At 37.7% G+C, this 18,414-nt stretch overlaps 1 long non-coding RNA gene across 3 annotated transcripts in view; it reads left to right on the plus strand.

The window, feature by feature from the left end:
* Positions 1-17,605, plus strand: part of LOC106984706 (uncharacterized) — a 34,635-nt gene extending 17,030 nt beyond the window's left edge. Inside the window, exons 2-4 of one of the 3 annotated variants that reach the window (XR_008296221.1) lie at positions 1,789-1,863; positions 13,844-15,105; positions 15,145-17,605. This is a non-coding gene — a long non-coding RNA (uncharacterized LOC106984706). Of the gene's footprint in view, positions 1-1,788; positions 3,417-3,451; positions 6,034-13,843; positions 15,106-15,144 lie in introns of those variants that run through there. The other 2 variants (XR_008296222.1, XR_008296220.1) reach the window with 2 other exon arrangements.
* Positions 17,606-18,414: the final 809 nt, after the last annotated feature.

Here is an 18,414-nt window from a genome sequence, read left to right on the forward strand (position 1 = left end):
TCCTAAACAGGCTCTGCACTGACCTGGCACAGAGCCCTAGGCGGGCTGCGAATTCAGGAACCCAGAGATCATGACCCCAGGCAAAATCAGGAGTCAGACACTTAACCGACTGAGCCACCCAGGCACCTCATTTTTAATTTAATTTTAATTTATTAAAAAAAAATAAAGCTTGTACCTGCTGGTTTGATAAAAGTTCCATTTATTTTTGTCCAGTTTATTAGTAAAGTGATTACATGGGGTACTGCCTGGTTTAAGGATTACTTGTTCCTTCCAATTTAATACCAAACTGCTATTCTTCAGTGTGCATCACTCTAAATCTTTATCACTATTAGTACTTTAAGGTACTGTACCTTACTAAAACCCAGGCAAACACTTTATTATTTTTTTCAATATATGAAATTTATTGTCAGATTGGTTTCCATACAACACCCAGTGCTCATCCCAAAACGTGCCCTCCTCAATACCCATCACCCACCCGCACCTCCCTCCCACCCCCCATCAACCCTCAGTTTGTTCTCAGTTTTTAAGGTCTCTTATGTTTTGGCTCCCTCCCTCTCTAACCTTTTTTTTTTTCCTTCCCCTCCCCCATGGGTTTCTGTTAAGTTTCTCAGGATCCACATAAGAGTGAAAACATATGGTATCTGTCTTTCTCTGTATGGCTTATTTCACTTAGCATCACACTCTCCAGTTCCATCCACGTTGCTACAAAGGGCCATATTTCGTTCTTTCTCATTGCCACGTAGTACTCCATTGTGTATATAAACCACAATTTCTTTATCCATTCATCAGTTGATGGACATTTAGGCTCTTTCCATAATTTGGCTATTGTTGAGAGTGCTGCTATAAACATTGGGGTACAAGTGCCCCTATGCATCAGTACTCCTGTATCCCTTGGGTAAATTCCTAGCAGTGCTATTGCTGGGTCATAGGGTAGGTTTATTTTTAATTTTTTGAGGAACCTCCACACTGTTTTCCAGAGCGCCTGTACCAATTTGCATTCCCACCAACAGTGCAAGAGGGTTCCCGTTTCTCCACATCCTCTCCAGCATCTATAGTCTCCTGATTTGTTCATTTTGGCCACTGACTGGCGTGAGGGGATGTCTGAGTGTGGTTTTGATTTGTATTTCCCTGATGAGGAGCGATGTTGAGCATCTTTTCATGTCAGGCAAACACTTTAACTTCAATTTGAATTTCATGTGAGACATAACAAATGTCTTACTGAAAGTCATATGCCATGTTTGTTTCTTTTATATTTTAAATGTATATGCCTTTAATTTAGACTGTGAACTTTTAAGATGGTTTCTGTTCCTTCTGAAATCCTTAGTTTCTCCTAATTGTTTTTAAAATTAAATTGTAATGGACACTCAACCATAACAGTAGCTTTATGTTGTGCCCCAGGAATTTGTCCCCCATAATTTGATTATCTCTGGATTGCTGTAGTATGTTACTGAATCTGTAACTTTACATTTCCAGTAACATCCAACATCTTCAGTAAGTTTAGACTTTAAAAAAATCTGTCCACGATTAGAAAGCTGATTGGGGGTTTAGACCAAACATTCATTCCTCTTACATCCTCATTTGTTCCCTCTCATTTTTGTCTAGTTTCCCCTATTCTTACATGAGTAGAAATTTGGTTATACAGAGCTGTTTGCCTTTCCTTTTTTTTTTTTTTTTGCCCATTACAGTTTTCTGTATTTAACAGCCCTTCTAGTTCTACTCCAAATAAAATATTTTGTATTTTTTACTTGGGACTACAGAAATAATGTACTGGCATCCTCTCTTATCCAGTAGATTTTGGCATGCCCAAATCTGGAGGTGAAAAAAGCAACAACAACAAAAAAAACAGAGCTGCAAGGAAAATCGGTAAGCTTTACCCTGCAGCAAAAATATCAATCTGTTCTTAAGGAATTAAGTGCTTCACAAAGGTGAGTTCTCCATGTGACTAAGGCTTCAATTATTCATCGTGGACAGTAACCCAGTGCAGTTTGAAGGTCCTTGTCATTACAGGTGGCCTAGTAAATGTTTGACAACTAGCTCACCAGGAAAGAAAAAAAAAAAAGCTTTGATTATGGTGTTTGCAAATTTCTTGGGGTAAATATCCCACTGTGGCTCATTTCAGGCTACCACAGGACATCACAGAACACAGAATTAGAAGAAGGTATATATTATCAAACTATAATATTTCTATAATACAGATATGATCACCATAACCACAAAAACATGGATAATAGTAAAATGAGGAAATGAATTTTGAATATTTATTATTCTTATATATTGGATTTTAACATAATTGTCAGCTTACATAGTTAATTCTTCATAAAGGCTGTGTTTAACAGCCTGCAAAATTTCTAAAAATGTTTAAATGTACTCATAAAGCAGTATAAGCCAGCTCTAGCATATACTGCTTTCTGCACTCTTAGTTTTGGAAGTGACTTAGGCAATAGCTAATGAGTTGAATCCTTCATGCCTTTTTCATATTCCTCCATGTATGTGATACCTTGTTATGACTTTATTACTTTTTAAAATCTTCTGAGCCAGCTGTAAATGTTTAATTTGTCACTTGTAAATAAACACAAACAAAAGGAACTCCATAAACAATGGGAATAGAGACATTTCCTCAAGGAAGAAATATAGACAGCAAAACAGCACATGAAAAGATGCTGAACATCATTAGTCACTAGGTAAATGCAAATTAAAATAACAATGAGCTATACCACTACATACCTATTAGAATGGCTGATTAAAAAGACTGGTCATAACAGGTCAGGGGGAATTGGAATTCTCAGTATATAACTAGTGAGAATGTAAAATGGTACAACCACTTGGAAAACAGCTTGGCAGTTTCTTAAAAAGGTAAATGTATACCTATCATAATCCACCTATTCCATTCCTACCTATTTACCAAAAAGAAAACCTATGTCCATACAAACACTTACACAAGAGTATTTGTTATAGACAAAAACTGGAAACAACCAGAATGTCCACCGATGGGTGAATGGATATAGAAATTGTGGCATATCCATACAAAGAATACTACTCAGTAGTAAAAAAAAACAAAAAACTGTTGAGTGACACAACATAGGTAAATCTCAAAATAATTATGCTGAGTGAAAAAAGTCACGGAGGGCATGCTGTTTGATTCTATTTAAATAAAATTATAGAAAATGCCAACTAAGCTACAGGACAAAATGATCATTGGCTTCAAGTGGGTGCAAGGAAGAGGGGTTGGGTTGGGGGAACAGAAAGGGTTTACAAAGGACTACACAGACACTTGTAGTGAGGCATATGTTTATTATCTTGATTTTGGTGATTGTTTCATGGGTATATACATATGTCAAATTACCAAATTGTGTACTTTAAATATATGTGATATACTGTATGTCAATTATATTTCAATAAAGCTATAAGAAATTTTTTTTAATTTTTTTTAACATTTATTTATTTTTGACAGCCAGAGACAGCTGTGAGCTGAGCGTGAGCAGGGGAGGGGCAGAGAAAGAGGGAGACACAGAATCTGAAGCAGGTTCCAGGCTCTGAGCTGTCAGCAGAGCCTGACACAGGGCTGAAACTCACGAACCGCAAGATCATGACCTGAGCCAAAGTTGGACGCTTAACCGACTAAGCCACCCAGGCGCCCCATAAAAATTTTTAAAACTATGGTCTGGCCAATGAAGATGAGGAAAAGGCAACTGCTTTGTGCTGGACAATACATTTCTATCTTTGGGAGTAAAACTGTATAGGTTCTTTATGCAAGCCCTGACCACATTGCTGGCTTATACTGAGAAGTTGAGCAACTGAAATGCTCAGGTTTTTATCACATGTCTGCTGTTAAGCCAGATTCTCTTCATCTTTATACTTTACACTTCTTTACACATTTTATACTTATCTCTGCTATATTTTATATTATTTGTATCTCATAACTATTATAGTGAGGCTTTGGTATTAATATTTATTAGACAATTGGTTTTTCAGATTCTGTTTAGTGAACACTAGGGAGGGATACTCACAGAACCATCTGAGGTATCCTGAGTGGGTGTGAGGATTGGAAATGGAGGGAAAATGATAAAGATTCTCAGTAGGCAAGGCTCTAGCCTCCAAGTCAGGCAGCTTCTTTGTTTTATAGACTTAAGGGCTCCTGAGGGGAAAAAGTATGAAAATCACCTCTTAAGTTTTCTATAAGCTAAGCCCAGAAGCTAATGCATAGCAGTTGCTCAATAAATATCTGCCAAATGGATCTTGATTAAATTTAAAATGATTCTTTCATGGGGCACCTGGGTGGCTCGGTCAGTTAAGGGTCCGACTTCAGCTCAGGTTATGATCTTATGATCGTTTGTGGGTTCCAGCCCCTCGTCCAGCTCTGTACTGACAGCTCAGAGCCTGGAGTCTGCTTCAGATTCTCTCTCATTCTCTCTCATTCTCTCTCTCTCTCTCTGCCCTTCCCTGGCTTGTGCTTTCTCTCTCCCTCAAAAACAAAAAATATTTAAAGGAATAAAAATAATAAAATGCACTCTCGCTTCTTTCTGCACTCCCTCTCTCACGTGGCACATAAACATTTATTCTGTCATCTGAGTTTCTTGAGGTGGAAGTATTAATTTTTGAGAACTGCTATTGATTTTACACTAAGAAAGGTACCGATTGCAAGGAAGATGGAAGAACAGAAGGATCCTGAGCCCACCTCCACCCCCCACCCCCGCCAGACACACCCACACTGCAACTACATTTAATATAACTCACTCTGAAAACAACCTGAAGACTAGCAGAACAACTTTTCCACAGCTACTGATATAAAGAAAAAGCCACATTCATTACAGTAGGAGGGGCAGAGACTCAGTCGAGAACCAAAACCCCTGGCCTGGCAACCCACAAGTAGGAGGGATATCATAGGAGTTCCTCTCTAAGGAACGAAGAGATCAGGCTCCACATCAGGCACCTCTGGCTGTGGGGACCTGCACAGGGAAGATAAATCCCCATAAAATCTGCCTTTGAAGATCAGTAGGACTTACCATAACTCTAAGAGAGCCAGAAGGCAATAAGAAACAAAGACGCCACTCATAAGGCCAGAGCACTAGATCACTTAGTCTGAGACCCAGCACAGGGGCAGCAGTTTGGAAAGCACCTGGGTTATACATGAAGGAAATCTAATTTTAGGGTGTTCTGGAGGGGCAGGGCAGTACTGGTGGGCACCATTTTTCTTGCCCTCTTTCAGCTTAGCTGGACGACGGTTGTGTGAGCCAGTTCTGATACTCTCCATCTGTCCTGAGAATACTACTTGTTCCTCCCCAGCATTTCCCTACAGACCTGTCCGGTCCAATCTGCACCACACCTGGCAAGCAGCCTCAGTTGTTTTTTGGGGTTTGTTAATTGGTTGGTTGGTTGGTGGTTGGTTTTTAAGATTTTATTTGGGTAACTCTATACCCAACATGGGGCTTGAACTCACAACCCCTAGATCAAGTCACATGCTCTACCAACTACCAATGCCCTTCCAGAGCAACTTCTGCCCCAGGGAGGTGGAGTGCTAGCCCTACCCACCAGCATGCCCACCAAAGGTGGAGGTGAGACTCTTAGACTTCTACACTGGAACTAACCCTATCTACCAGCACACCCACTAGAGCCAGATCTCATAGCTGCACAGGGGTCCACCCCTACCCACCAGTACACCCATAAGTAGTCATGGCTAATCACTGCAGCCAGCCAGGCTGGAGGCCAGACCTGCCCACTAGCATGCCTGCAGCAGTCATGCCAAGTCACAACAGGAGAGTGAATGCAGTCCACAGAGGGGACATCCTTGGATTACCTGGTTCTGGTGACCAGAGAGGATTGTGCTACTGGGCCCCACAGGACACCTTCAACATAAGATCACTACTTTCAAGATCAGGAGACAGAGGAATATGTTCCAAACAAAATAAGGCAAAACCTGGGAAAGAGAACTAAACAAAATAGAGATAAGGAATCTATCTGATAAAGAGTTCAAAATAATGCTCATAAAGATGCTAACCAGATTTGAGAGAAGTATATGAGCTCAGCGAGAACTTTTTTTTCTTTTTTTTTTTTTAATTTTTTTTTCAATGTTTTTTATTTATTTTTGGGACAGAGAGAGACAGAGCATGAACGGGGGAGGGGCAGAGAGAGAGGGAGACACAGAATCAGAAACAGGCTCCAGGCTCTGAGCCATCAGCCCAGAGCCCGACGCGGGGCTCGAACCCACGGACCGCGAGATCTGACCTGGCTGAAGTCGGACGCTTAACCGACTGCGCCACCCAGGCGCCCCTAAGCTCAGTGAGAACTTTAACAAAAACTTCAAAAAAAAATCAGAGCTAAAGAATACAATAACTGAAATGAAAAATACACTAGAGGGAATCAACAGCAGATTAGAGAATACAGAAAAATGGATCAGTGATCTGGAAGACAGAGTAATGGAAAGCACCCAAGCCGAACAGTAAAAACAAAAAAGATTTAAGAAAAAAAAAAAAGACACGTTAATCGACTTCTAGGACAACGTCAAGTATACTAACATTCATATTATACAGGCCCCAGAAAAAGAGAAAGGGGCAGAAAACAATTTGAGAAAACAACAGCTGAAAGCCTCCTTAAGTTTAAGGGGGATGAAAACAGACACCCAGGTCTAGGCTATACAGAGAACCTCAAACAAGTGAGCGCAAGGCAGTCCACACCAAGACACATAATTAAAATGTCCAAAATTTGGGACACCTGGGTGGCTCAGTAAGTTAAGCGTCTGACTCTTGATGTCAGCTCAGATCATGATCTCAGAGTCATGAGACTGAGCCCTGCACTGGCTATATGCTGGCATGGAGCCTGCTTAATATTCTGTCTCCCTCTTCCTCTGTTCCTCACCCACTCAGGCACATGCATGCACTCTCTCTCAAATAAATAAATAAAATGTCCAAAATTAAAAATAGAGAATCTTAAAAGCAGCAAGAGGAAAGCAAATAGTTACATACCAGGGAAACCTCATAAGCCTATTACTTGGTTTGTCAGCAAAAATTTGCAGGCCAGAAGGGAGCAGCACTATATATTCAAAGTGCTCAAAGGAAAAAACCTATAACCACGAAGACTCTACTGGGCAAGGTTATTATTCAGAATTGAAGGAGAGAAAAAGAGTTTCTCAGATAAACAAAAGTTAAAGTTCACCACTAAACCAGCATTACAAGAAATGTTAAAGGGAATTCCATAAGCAAATAAGAAAAGGCCACAACTAGAAGAAAATTGTAAAAGGAAAAAATTCCACTTGTAAAAGCAAACACATAGTAATGGTAGTAGATCAATTATAAAGAAAGAGCTGGGGGCACCTGGGTGGCTCAGTCGGTTAAGCGTCTGACTTCAGCTCAGGTCATGATCTCGCGGTCTGTGAGTTTGAGCCCCGCGTCGGGCTCTGTGCTGACAGCTCAGAGCCTGGACCCTGTTTCCGATTCTGTGTCTCCCTCTCTCTCTGACCCTCCCCCGTTCATGCTCTGTCTCTGTGTCAAAAATAAATAAATGTCAAAAAAAAAAATTTTTTTTAAAAAGAAGAAAGAGCTGGTTCTCTGAAAAGCTAAAATTGATACACCTTTAGCCAGACTCATCAAGAAAAAAAGAGAAAGAACTCAATATCAGAAACAAAGGGGATGTTTCAACTGACACCACAGAACTACAAAGGATTGAGACTACTATGAAAAATTATATGCCAACAAATTGGACAACCTAGAAGAAATGGATAAATTACTAGAAACATACAGTCTCCCGAGACTGAAGGAGGAGAAAATCTGATTACTACTAAGAAAATGGGATCAGTAATAAAAAAAATTCCCAACAAACAAAAGTCCAGGATCAAATGGCTTCACAGGTGAATTCTACCAAACATTTAAAGTTTATTTATTTTGAAAGAGAGACAGCACATACGCACATGTGCACACGAGTGGGGAAGGGGCGGAGAGGGAGAGAAAGAATCCCAAGCAGGTTCTGCCCTGTCGGCACGGAGCCCGATGTGGGGCTTGAACTAATGAACAGTGAGATCATGACCTGAGCCAAAACAAAGAGTCCGACGCTTAACCTACTGAGCCACCCAGGTGCCCTGAATTCTACCAAACATTCAAAGAACTGATGCCTATCCTTCTCAAACTATTCCAAAATATAGATGAGGATTGAATGCTTCCAAATTTATTCTATGAAGCAACAATTATCCTGGTAACAAAACCAAAGACACTACAAAAAAAGAAGTACAGACCAATATTCCTAATGAACATAGATGCAAAATTCTTCAACAAAGTTTAAGAAACCAAATTCAACAATATGTTAAAAGGACCATTCACCACAATCAAGTAGGATTTATTTTGGGGATTACAGGTTCAATACTTGCAAATCAATCAACATGATATACCACATTAACAATATGAAGGATAAAAATCATGATCATTTCAAAAAATGCAGAAAAAGCCCTGGTCAAAACTCAACATCTATTCATTATAAACACTCTCAACAAAGTGAGTTTAGAGAGAACATACATCAACAAAATAAATGCCATATTGGAAAAATCCACATCTAACATCATACTCAGCAGTGAAAGGCTAAAAGCGTTCCTCTAAGATCAGGAACAAGACAAGGATGTCCACTCTCACATTTATTCAACATAATACTACAAGTCCTAGCCACAGCAATCAGATAAGAAAAATAAAAGGTATCCAAATTGGTAAGGAAGAAGTAAAACTTTCACTATTTGCAGATGACCTGACACTACATATTGAAAACCCTAAAGACTTCACCAAAACACTATTAGAACTAATGAATGGAGTCAGTAAAGTTGCTGGATACAGAACCAATATACAGAAATCTGCCACATTTCTATACACTTAGAACAAACTATGAGAAAGACAAATTAAGAAAACAATCCCACTGACAACTGCATCAAAAAAAGAATAAAATACCTATGAATGAATTTAACCAAGGAGATAAAAGAAGTGTACTCTGCAAATTATAAGACACCAATGAAAGAAACTGGATAAGGCACAAATAAATAGAAAGATGTTCTGTGCTCATGGATTGGAAGAATTAATATTGTTAAAATGTCCATACTTTCCAAAGCAATCTACAGATTCAATGAAATCTCTATCAAAATACCAGCAGTATTTTTTACAGAACTAGAACAAACAATCCTTAAATTTGGGTGTAACCACAAAAGACCTCAAATAGCCAAAGTAATCTTGAGAAAAAAGAACAAAGCCAGAGGTATCACAATCCCAGTTTCAAACTGTACTACAAAGCTATAATAATCTAAAGAATATGGTACTAGCACAAAAATGAACACAGAGAATCAATAGAGAGGAATAGAGCCCAGAAATAAATCCACACTTATATGGTCAATTAATCTAAAACAAAGGAGGCAAAAATATACACCGGGGAAAAGATAGCCTCTTCAATAAATGGTGTTGGGAAAACTGGACAGTTAAATGCAAAAGAATGGAACTGGACCACTTTCTTAACAATATACACAAAAATAATGCAAAATGGATTAAAGACCTAAACATAAGACCTGAAATCATAAAATTCCTAAAAGAAACCATAGGTAGTAAACTCGGACTTAAACAATATTTTTCTGGATCTGTCTCCTCAGGCAAGAGAAACAAAAGCAAAAATAAACAACTTGTACTACATCAAACTAAAAAGCTTTTGTAAAGCAAAGGAAACCACCAAGAAGACAAAAAGGCAACCTACTGAATGAGAGAAGATATTTGTAAATGACATATCTGCGAAGGAGTTAATATCCAAAGTGTAAAAAGAACGCAAACAATTCAACATAATAATAATAGTAATAATAATAATAAAATTTAAAAATAGAGGACCTGAATAGGCACTTTGCTGAAGACATACAGATGGCCAATAGACATATGAAAAGATGCTCAACATCAATAATCATCAAGGAAATGCAAATCAAAACCACAGTAAGACATCAACTCACAGCAGTCAGAATGGCTAGTACCAAAAAGACAAGAAATAATAAGCGTTGGCAAAAATGTGGAAAAAAGGGGACAAATTTCTTTTTTTAATTTTTTAAAGGATTTTTAAAGTTAATTTGATTTTGAGAGAGACAGGTTTAGGTTTATAATCTTGTTGGTACTCTGCAAGTGGCAGGGGAGGGGGGAGGGCGGGCAGAGAGAAAGTAGAGAGAGAATCCCAAACAGGCTCCACACTGCCAACTTAGAGTCTGATGTGGGACTCGAACTCACGAACCTCAAGATCATGACCTCAGCTGAAACCATGAGTCAGATGCTTAACTGACAGAGCCACCCAGGCACCACAGGGAACCATTTTCTTGGTGGGAATGTAAATTGGTACAACAACTATGGAAAACAGTATGGAGAGTTCTCCAAAAATTAAAAATAGAAATACCATATGATGCAGTAATTCCACTTCTGGGTATTTACTCAGGAAAATAAAAACACTAATTTGAAAAGATTACACAACGCTGTGTTTATTGTAGCATTATATACAATAGCTAAGATATGGAAGCACCTGAGTGTTCATCAATAGATGAATGGATAAAGCCCTCCTTCCAATTAAGTTGAGAAAACTGAGTATTAATGGTCAACTTCCTGCCTCTTTCCATTTAAAATTATCTTTGTTTTTACCCATTCTAATCTTCTTCCCTCTAGAGTCTGATGTTTACCCATTGTTCAAAATCAAATACTCAATTTTTTGACCCACAGTCATCTCCTGTGAAAAAAATGACTTCATCTATTAATCTCTCTGTTCTATATCTCATCTCTCTCAGGATTTCCTCCAGGCTATAAATATACTCAAACCTCTCCCATTCTAAAAAAATATCCTCCTTTGACCCTGAGTTACTCTAAACTAATACTCTATCTTCTAATTTCTTCTCATGGCCATGCTCTGCACTTTTTCATTTTCCATTCACTTCACAACATGCTTAAATATAAATTATGTCAACACTACCTCAATAAAACTGAGTCATCAGTGACAAAATGTAGTTGACAAGTTCCTAACCTTTAGTATATTTAACTTTCTGTACCATTTCACACTTCATATTTTGAGTAGTCAAATATATTTAGAAGAACAAAGTAGGAACTGATGGAAGAAAGGGAAAAGTTGCTTTTAAACTTGAGTACCCAAGGAATTATAAACAGTTGTAGTAGCCAGAATAATGCCTCCCCATGATCTTCTACTCCCACTGAAGATGTTTACATCCCAGTTTCCCTGGAACCGTTGAATATGTTATATAGCAAGGGGGAATTAAGGTTGTGGATGCAATTAAGGTAGCTAATCATCTGGCCTTCAAGTAGGTAGATTTTCCTCGATTATCCATGTAGGCCCAATATAATCATAAAGATCCTTATAAATGAAAGGATGCAGACAAGTGTGTCAGATTAATGTGATGTGAAAAAGACTAACCAGCCACTTCCGGCTTTGAAGACGGAAGGGAACCATGAACCAAGGTGCCGGCAGCCTCTAGAAGTTGGAAAGGGCAAGAAAAGAGATTCTGCCTCAGAATCTCAAGGAAGCAACCAACTCTGCTTATACCTTGATTTTAGAACAGTAGGACCCATTTCAGACTTCTGACCTCCAAATATCTAAGATAACTTTTTTTAAGCCACTAAATTTGTAGTAATTTGTTGTATCAACAGTATTACAATAACCATTTCTAATTTTCCTTTAAAGTACAGTTGAATCTTGTGACTTTTTCTATTGAGTCTGATCTATTGAGTGGGGGCTTGGAAGTGATGATAGGAAGGAAACCAGGTTCAAATAAGAGTTCTTTATCACTGCAACTACTCTCTTGTTGATCTCCATACTTGCTTATAATCATATATAAATACTGACATTCTATTACCAGAATTAAAACCATTATGAAAACTTAACAGGGTGCATACTTGCTTCAGGAAAAAAAGGTATAAGGAAAAAAAGGATAATGTAAGATTGTATTCTTCCCCAAGTGAGGATAGAAAAAGAAAGCTTGTTGGTTTCTGTTAGGGAGCAATTGATAATAGCAGGGGAGAAAAATGTGGGTAAACCAATCTGGCACTAAAAAAAAAAAAGAAAAGAAAAGAAGGGCGTCCCAGAGCCAACCCAAACCATACAGTGACATCTAAGGTTAAATATAGATTCGTTGGCTACCAATCTCCAACTTTCTAAAGCTTTCATCCAACCACTCAATATGATTTTACCTTCAGTCCAATTATTCCTGATCTGTTTGAGTTCCTGCCCTAAGTTATAGGAAGTAACTAACTCCTGTTACTTGAAGGTAGGAGACTTACTTACTAACAAAACAGAAAGGTAGGATACCTCATTTTGATGGGCAGAGATCACTCCTGCTATATCAACTTGAAACTCTATAGAATATTTTCTCATAGTAACATAAAACATATACAGAGGCTGGATTTAGAGAATGGCCCTAATAGTAATTCTGGAGACAGAATTCTTTCCTATTGCATATTGTGTTCTTAGTTCCAGAACAGGAATGAACCTTAAAATGTACCTACGCCCTTTCTTTCTCCTTTTACTTTCCCTAAACTTTTTAAAACTTTATTTATTTTGAGAGAGAGAGAGAGAATGCTCGTGTGCAAGCAGGGGAGGGACAGAGAGAGACTCCCAAGCAGGCTCCCCACTGTAGCACAGAGCCCAACTCCAGGCTTGAACTCACAGTGACATCATGACCTGAGCCAAAATCACGAGTTGGACACTTAACCAACTAAGCCAACCAGCACCCCTTTCACTTTAAAATCAAGTTATTTATCTGTCCTACCTGTCTAAGCATTTCTTGAGTTTACTCAGAGTCACAAAGTCAGACTCAACAAATGTGACTTTAGATGTGACAAAAGGATTTTTATAACCTCTACACCAGTTTTTCTCAAACAAGAATCTTTGGATTCTTTACCAGACTTTTCCCATTTTGTGATTTATTTCATTAATCTATAATAATATAATCATAGTCCAAATCACCCTGATTGCCACTTATAACTAAATACTGCCATGTGATTTCAGAGCCTGTGCTGTGTTTAGATTTTATGATCTTGTTGGTACTGTGTAATAGCACTTGTGTCTCAGGCAAATGAGAACAGAAATAGGTAATAAATGCTTCTTTCTGGCCATATGAAAGTCAAATGACATCAGTGAAAGAATGAACAAGATCTCTTAAAGGTCTAGTAGAGAAAACTGGCCATCATATATGGAACACAACAGTTAGTACAGACAGGCCAAATTTAGAAGAACCTAAACTGTGGCAGATCTGTATTTCTGTTTCAAGAGGCAATTTTTGCAAAAAGTAAAAAGAAAAAAAATCAAGTAGCACATAGATACTAATTTTATTAGTTTATATTTCTCTACATTTAGTATATAAATTTTAGTTTCAAGATGAAGAGGTAAGAGCATAAAGAGTTCATATTAAGAGTTATAAAGATAACTGGAGGAAACTCAAAAATTTGTTTTTTTTCTTTAGGTAAGCTCTGCCCAGTAAACACACTAAATGTACTATGGGTCCTTAGTGCAAATACTCTATTTTAGGTCTTTCCCACAATCACATCTCATCTAGATATTTCAATAGCATCCCAAGTGGTCTCTTTGCCTGTAGTTCTCCACCCCATTGCAGCAAATATGTAACTTTAGTTACATATTTCACATTGCTCTCATAGTTATCTTTTTGTGATTAAAAGACCAAGACGTTTTTATGTTAAAATTCAATTCTCCCATCCCTTACCCTTCAGAATAGAATCTGAATTCATTACCATGATATGTTAAGGCACTCAATATATCCAGCCTTATCTTTCAACTGTTTTGTCTCCTCATTTATTCTTTTTAAGGTTTTTTTTTTTTAATGTTTTATTTATTTTTGAGACAGAGAGAGACAGAGTGTGAGCAGGGAAGGCGCAGAGAGAGAGCGAGACACAGAATTCAAAGCAGCCTTCAGGCTCTGAGCTGTCAGCACACAGCCCGACGCAGGGCTCAAACTCACAAACCGCGAGATCATGACCTGAGCCAAAGTCGGACGCTTAACTGACTGAGCCACCCAGGCGTCCCCCCTTCTCATTCATTCTTTCCTCTGCCCTCCCCCAAACCCCTTAGAGTACTTGCCAAACTTGTAGTTTCCAAAACTTACCAGGTCAAGTTGTCTGAGACTTTGCATTGTTCCCTCTGTGTAGGTGACTTCCTCTGTTTTCCCCCCCAGCTATGATTTTGTTTAAAAACAATTCTCTTACATATAGACATTTTCCCTGAGCACCCCCAGTTAAATTAGATACATTAAAATTACTCTATGCATGCATTTATGTCATCACATTATGGTGACTATCTGATCCTTAATGGTCTCCCCAATTAAAAGACTTTCTTAAAGGTGACATCTGGATCTTTCATCTATGTATCTTCAACATCTAGCTCAGTGCCTTGCATATAATAGGCATTCAATATATTTTTAAAAGTTAACAGGAATATGGGAGTAATTTATCAATAGATCTCTATTGCATTAACATTCTTCAGCCTAAACCTTCACTTAGGGAGAAACCTCCCCACTTGGCCCAGTCAAATCCAAATATCACTGACTGACAAACTGTAGGAGTCTCAGTCTTGCCTCAACTTACATCAAAAGCAGTCCCATATTATAAATGGATGTTTTTTTAAAGCTATAAATAAGAAGGCTTTTGGAAGGCAGAATGTACTATCATGTGAACAATGTTACAGTGACTAAGTTTCAAGCTAGCAAGTACAGAAATGGCAATGAAGTTGTATAAAACTGAACCACCATGGTAGTAGCTGGAATTCTGTGCTCTAGGGCAGGAGATCTTACAGTGCTTGAACAAAGAGGAGAAAGAAAAAAAATATATCCTTATTTCTTGTTTCCTTCAGAATAGTTTTAATTTGCCTTTGACATTTTTCTTCCCACTTTTCTATGGAAAACCTGTCTCATACTGTTCTCTTACAAAGTATGTATATGGTAAAGCCCAATCTCATTATTGTTAACTTTTGAGATTAAATATGCTTTGATGATGGGATATCTCTGAAACTGTCACATTTCTTCAACACCAAATAAGCCAAATTCTTTAAGGTTTTTTTTAGATGTAGTGAAATGTTTCTTAATAAGTTTCATTCTTTTAGTGTTAAGTCACTGTTTCTGTGCAATGTTAAGTCATGTTAAGTCATGTTAAGTCACTGTTTCTGTGCAATGAAGAATCAACAGGTACTAGATAATGTGTATTAAGACCTAAAAGTCTCACATAAGTGGCTCCATTAAGTCACTTAGATATGATATAGATCAGATCCATCAGAACCACTATGCACAGCATAATTCTTTAATAAGAGTGTATTAACTTCTTAAAGAATTCTCACATAGATTTATTTAAATAATCAAATCCAATACTGTAAACACTGATCATTTCTGGTCTAAATCACACTCTATCTCTGTTTCCTTTGCATTTTTTACATTGTTATTGAAGCAACAAAGATTATAGTTATTGTTGGGAAGTAATATTAATTCAAATTACATATTTTAAGTACTGATAAAGTTAATTTGTAATTTGTATACTGGGATCCACAAAACGGAGGCTACCTAAGTGGCCTGGCCCACGTCACAAATGTAAACCTAAGCCAGTCTGCATTTACAAAAACACCTGTTGCCTTTAGATTTTTTACATTGTTATTGAAGCAACAAAGATTACAGTTATTGTTGGGAAGTTAATATTAATTCAAATTACATATTTTAACTACTGATAAAGTTAATTTGTGTACTGGGATCCACAAAATGGAGACCACCTCAGTGGCCCAGCCCACATCACAAATGTAAACCTAAACCAGTCTGCATTTACGAAAAACACCTGTCAGGGAAACCTAGCATACGCCAATCACAATCCTTCAAGTCAGCTTTAGCTCTAGCTTACCCTACCCTAGAACACAGGACCTGTTAGCCTTACAAGGAAATCCCCAACCTCCTAGCCAATCATGCCATTTTCATCTTGCTGCTCTCATACTTTGTAAAACTGGCTCCTGCCCAAAATCCTCTCAGAAGTGGGGGTAGTATGTTCCCCAATCCATGGATTGTTTCCTTTCAATAAGGACATCAAACTTGTTACTAAACTGTTTTAGTGTTCTCATTTGATACTACCTAATCCTCAAAATCCTTATCTAGACGATTTACCCAATTTTCAACCTAACTTGATTTGAAATTTTAAAGAAAAATTTTTATCTATTTAGACTATTTGTAATTTCTGGCCATAATTATGAAGTTTTATTTTCAAGGAAATACAATGTATTTCAAGGAAATACAAAATTAATTATAAATTAATTTTTAATCACTGTTTTATTAAATAAGATTGATGAAAATACCACCAAATTAAAAACTAATTAACAGCAAAGGCTTATTATTATATTAAAATCTAATCTAAATTACACTGTATTGAAGGAAAAACCGCTTGTTGACTAAGTTTTTCACCTTATACAAGGCTGCTGTATCTCATTTATCATCAGTAATCTGAGAGGCGCTGAGATATTGAAAAATATTTAGTAATAAGCTTTCAGGGTGATTTCACATTTGGTTCTAATTAATATTTTTATTATTTTTTAAAACGTTATTTATTTTGAGAGAGAGAGCATGTGCACAAGCAGGGGAGGGGTAGAGAGAGAAGAAGAGAGAAAGAATCCCAAGCAGTCTCCACACTGAGAGTGTGAGGCTTGAACTCACAAACCTTGAGATCATGACCTGAGCTGAAATCAAGAGTTGGACAGACATTTAACCGACTGAGCCACCCAGACGCCCGTCTAATTTCTTTTTAAAAATCTACATTGAAATAATTCACATACCATAAAATTCTTTTGAAGTCTACAATTCCGTGAGTTGCAGCATATCTATAGAGTTGCATAACCATCATCATTATCCAATTTCAACATATTTCATCACCTCCCCCCAAGACCCTATACTCATTTAGCAGTCACTCCCCATTCCCCCTGCCCCTAGCCCCTTGCAGCCAGTAATCTACTTTGTCTCTATTTGCCTTTTCTAGCAATTTCCTATAAATGGAATGATAAAATATGTTGCCTTTGTTTCTGGGTTTTTTCACCTCACATTTTCAAGCCTCAAGACACATGTTGAAATATGTATCGGTATTTTGTTCTTTTTTTTAATGTTTCTACTTATTTTTGAGAAAGAGAGAGAGAGAGAGTGAAAGCAAGTAGGGAGGGGGAGAGAGAGAGAGACAGAATCTGAAGCAGGCTCTAGGCTCTAAGCTGTCAGCACAGAGCCCAATGGTGGGGGGTGGGGGGGCTTGAACTCACAAACCGTGAGATCATGACCTGAGAAGTTGGACGCTTAACCAACTGAGCCACCCAAGCGCCCCTGTTCTTTCTTATTAATACTATTCAATAATAAGGATATACCACATTTTATTTATCCATTTATCAGCTGGTGGGACTTTTGGTCGTATCCACTTTTTAGCTATTATAATGTTACTCTGAAGATTCACATATACAAGTTTTTATGTGAAAATGCTCAAATGTATTTTTAGCTCAAACATTTGTGCATGGTTTACTATGTACCAAACACCCGCTTAAAAAAAAAATTTAACATTTACTTATATTTGAGAGAGAGAGAGAGACAGAGAGAGTATGCACAAGTGGGGGAAGGACAGAAAGACATGGAGACAGAATCTGAAGCAGGCTCCTGGCTCTGCGCAGAGCCTGATGTTTTTGAACAGACAAAGTATAGAGAGGAGTAATTTAATTTTTATGCGAACAATATAAAGTAACATTTGGTTGCCTTGGTTTCCAAATCACCTATTACAAGCAGAATATGTAAACATACATTCTGAATATAAAATCTGGACTACAACATTTACAATTTAATTAAGCTAATAAAATGGCATACACTGTGTTACAGCCAGTATCCCTAACACGTTATAAAACTCCATGATAAAGTTACAAAAATCTGAAAACAGACTCAACATTAATAAACATATGTACCAATCTATATTAAATATATTTATTCACACATAAATTTTAATTAACCCTGGTTCTGAGGTTTTTATAATTATATGGCTTCAATGATACATTCACATATTAGTTTTGGGGTTTTGGGGTGATGGTGAGCTTCAGAGCTGACAACCAAGAAAGAATTCTTGAAGATGTCTTTAGTGCAAAAAGGTGATTTTATTAAGGCACAGGGACAGGGCAGAAAGAGCTGCACTGGGACTGTGAAGAGTGACTGGTTATACACCTTCAGATGGGGCATGGGTTAGGGACAGCATAAGGCTCTAAGGAATTTTGGAAGCAAGGTTTCCAGGACCTTGAGGGGCTAGTTGTTAGGAAAACGTCATGTATTACTATTTAGTAAAACCTCAGTCATGAGACCCTTCAGATGTACATCAGGGGCCATATGCTTGGAGTATAACTGCCAACATATACTGGGGGTTAAGCATAAAGGAGGTTTGC

Source organism: Acinonyx jubatus, chromosome B1, assembly GCF_027475565.1.
Source record: "Acinonyx jubatus isolate Ajub_Pintada_27869175 chromosome B1, VMU_Ajub_asm_v1.0, whole genome shotgun sequence".
Classification (NCBI taxonomy): domain Eukaryota; kingdom Metazoa; phylum Chordata; class Mammalia; order Carnivora; family Felidae; genus Acinonyx; species Acinonyx jubatus.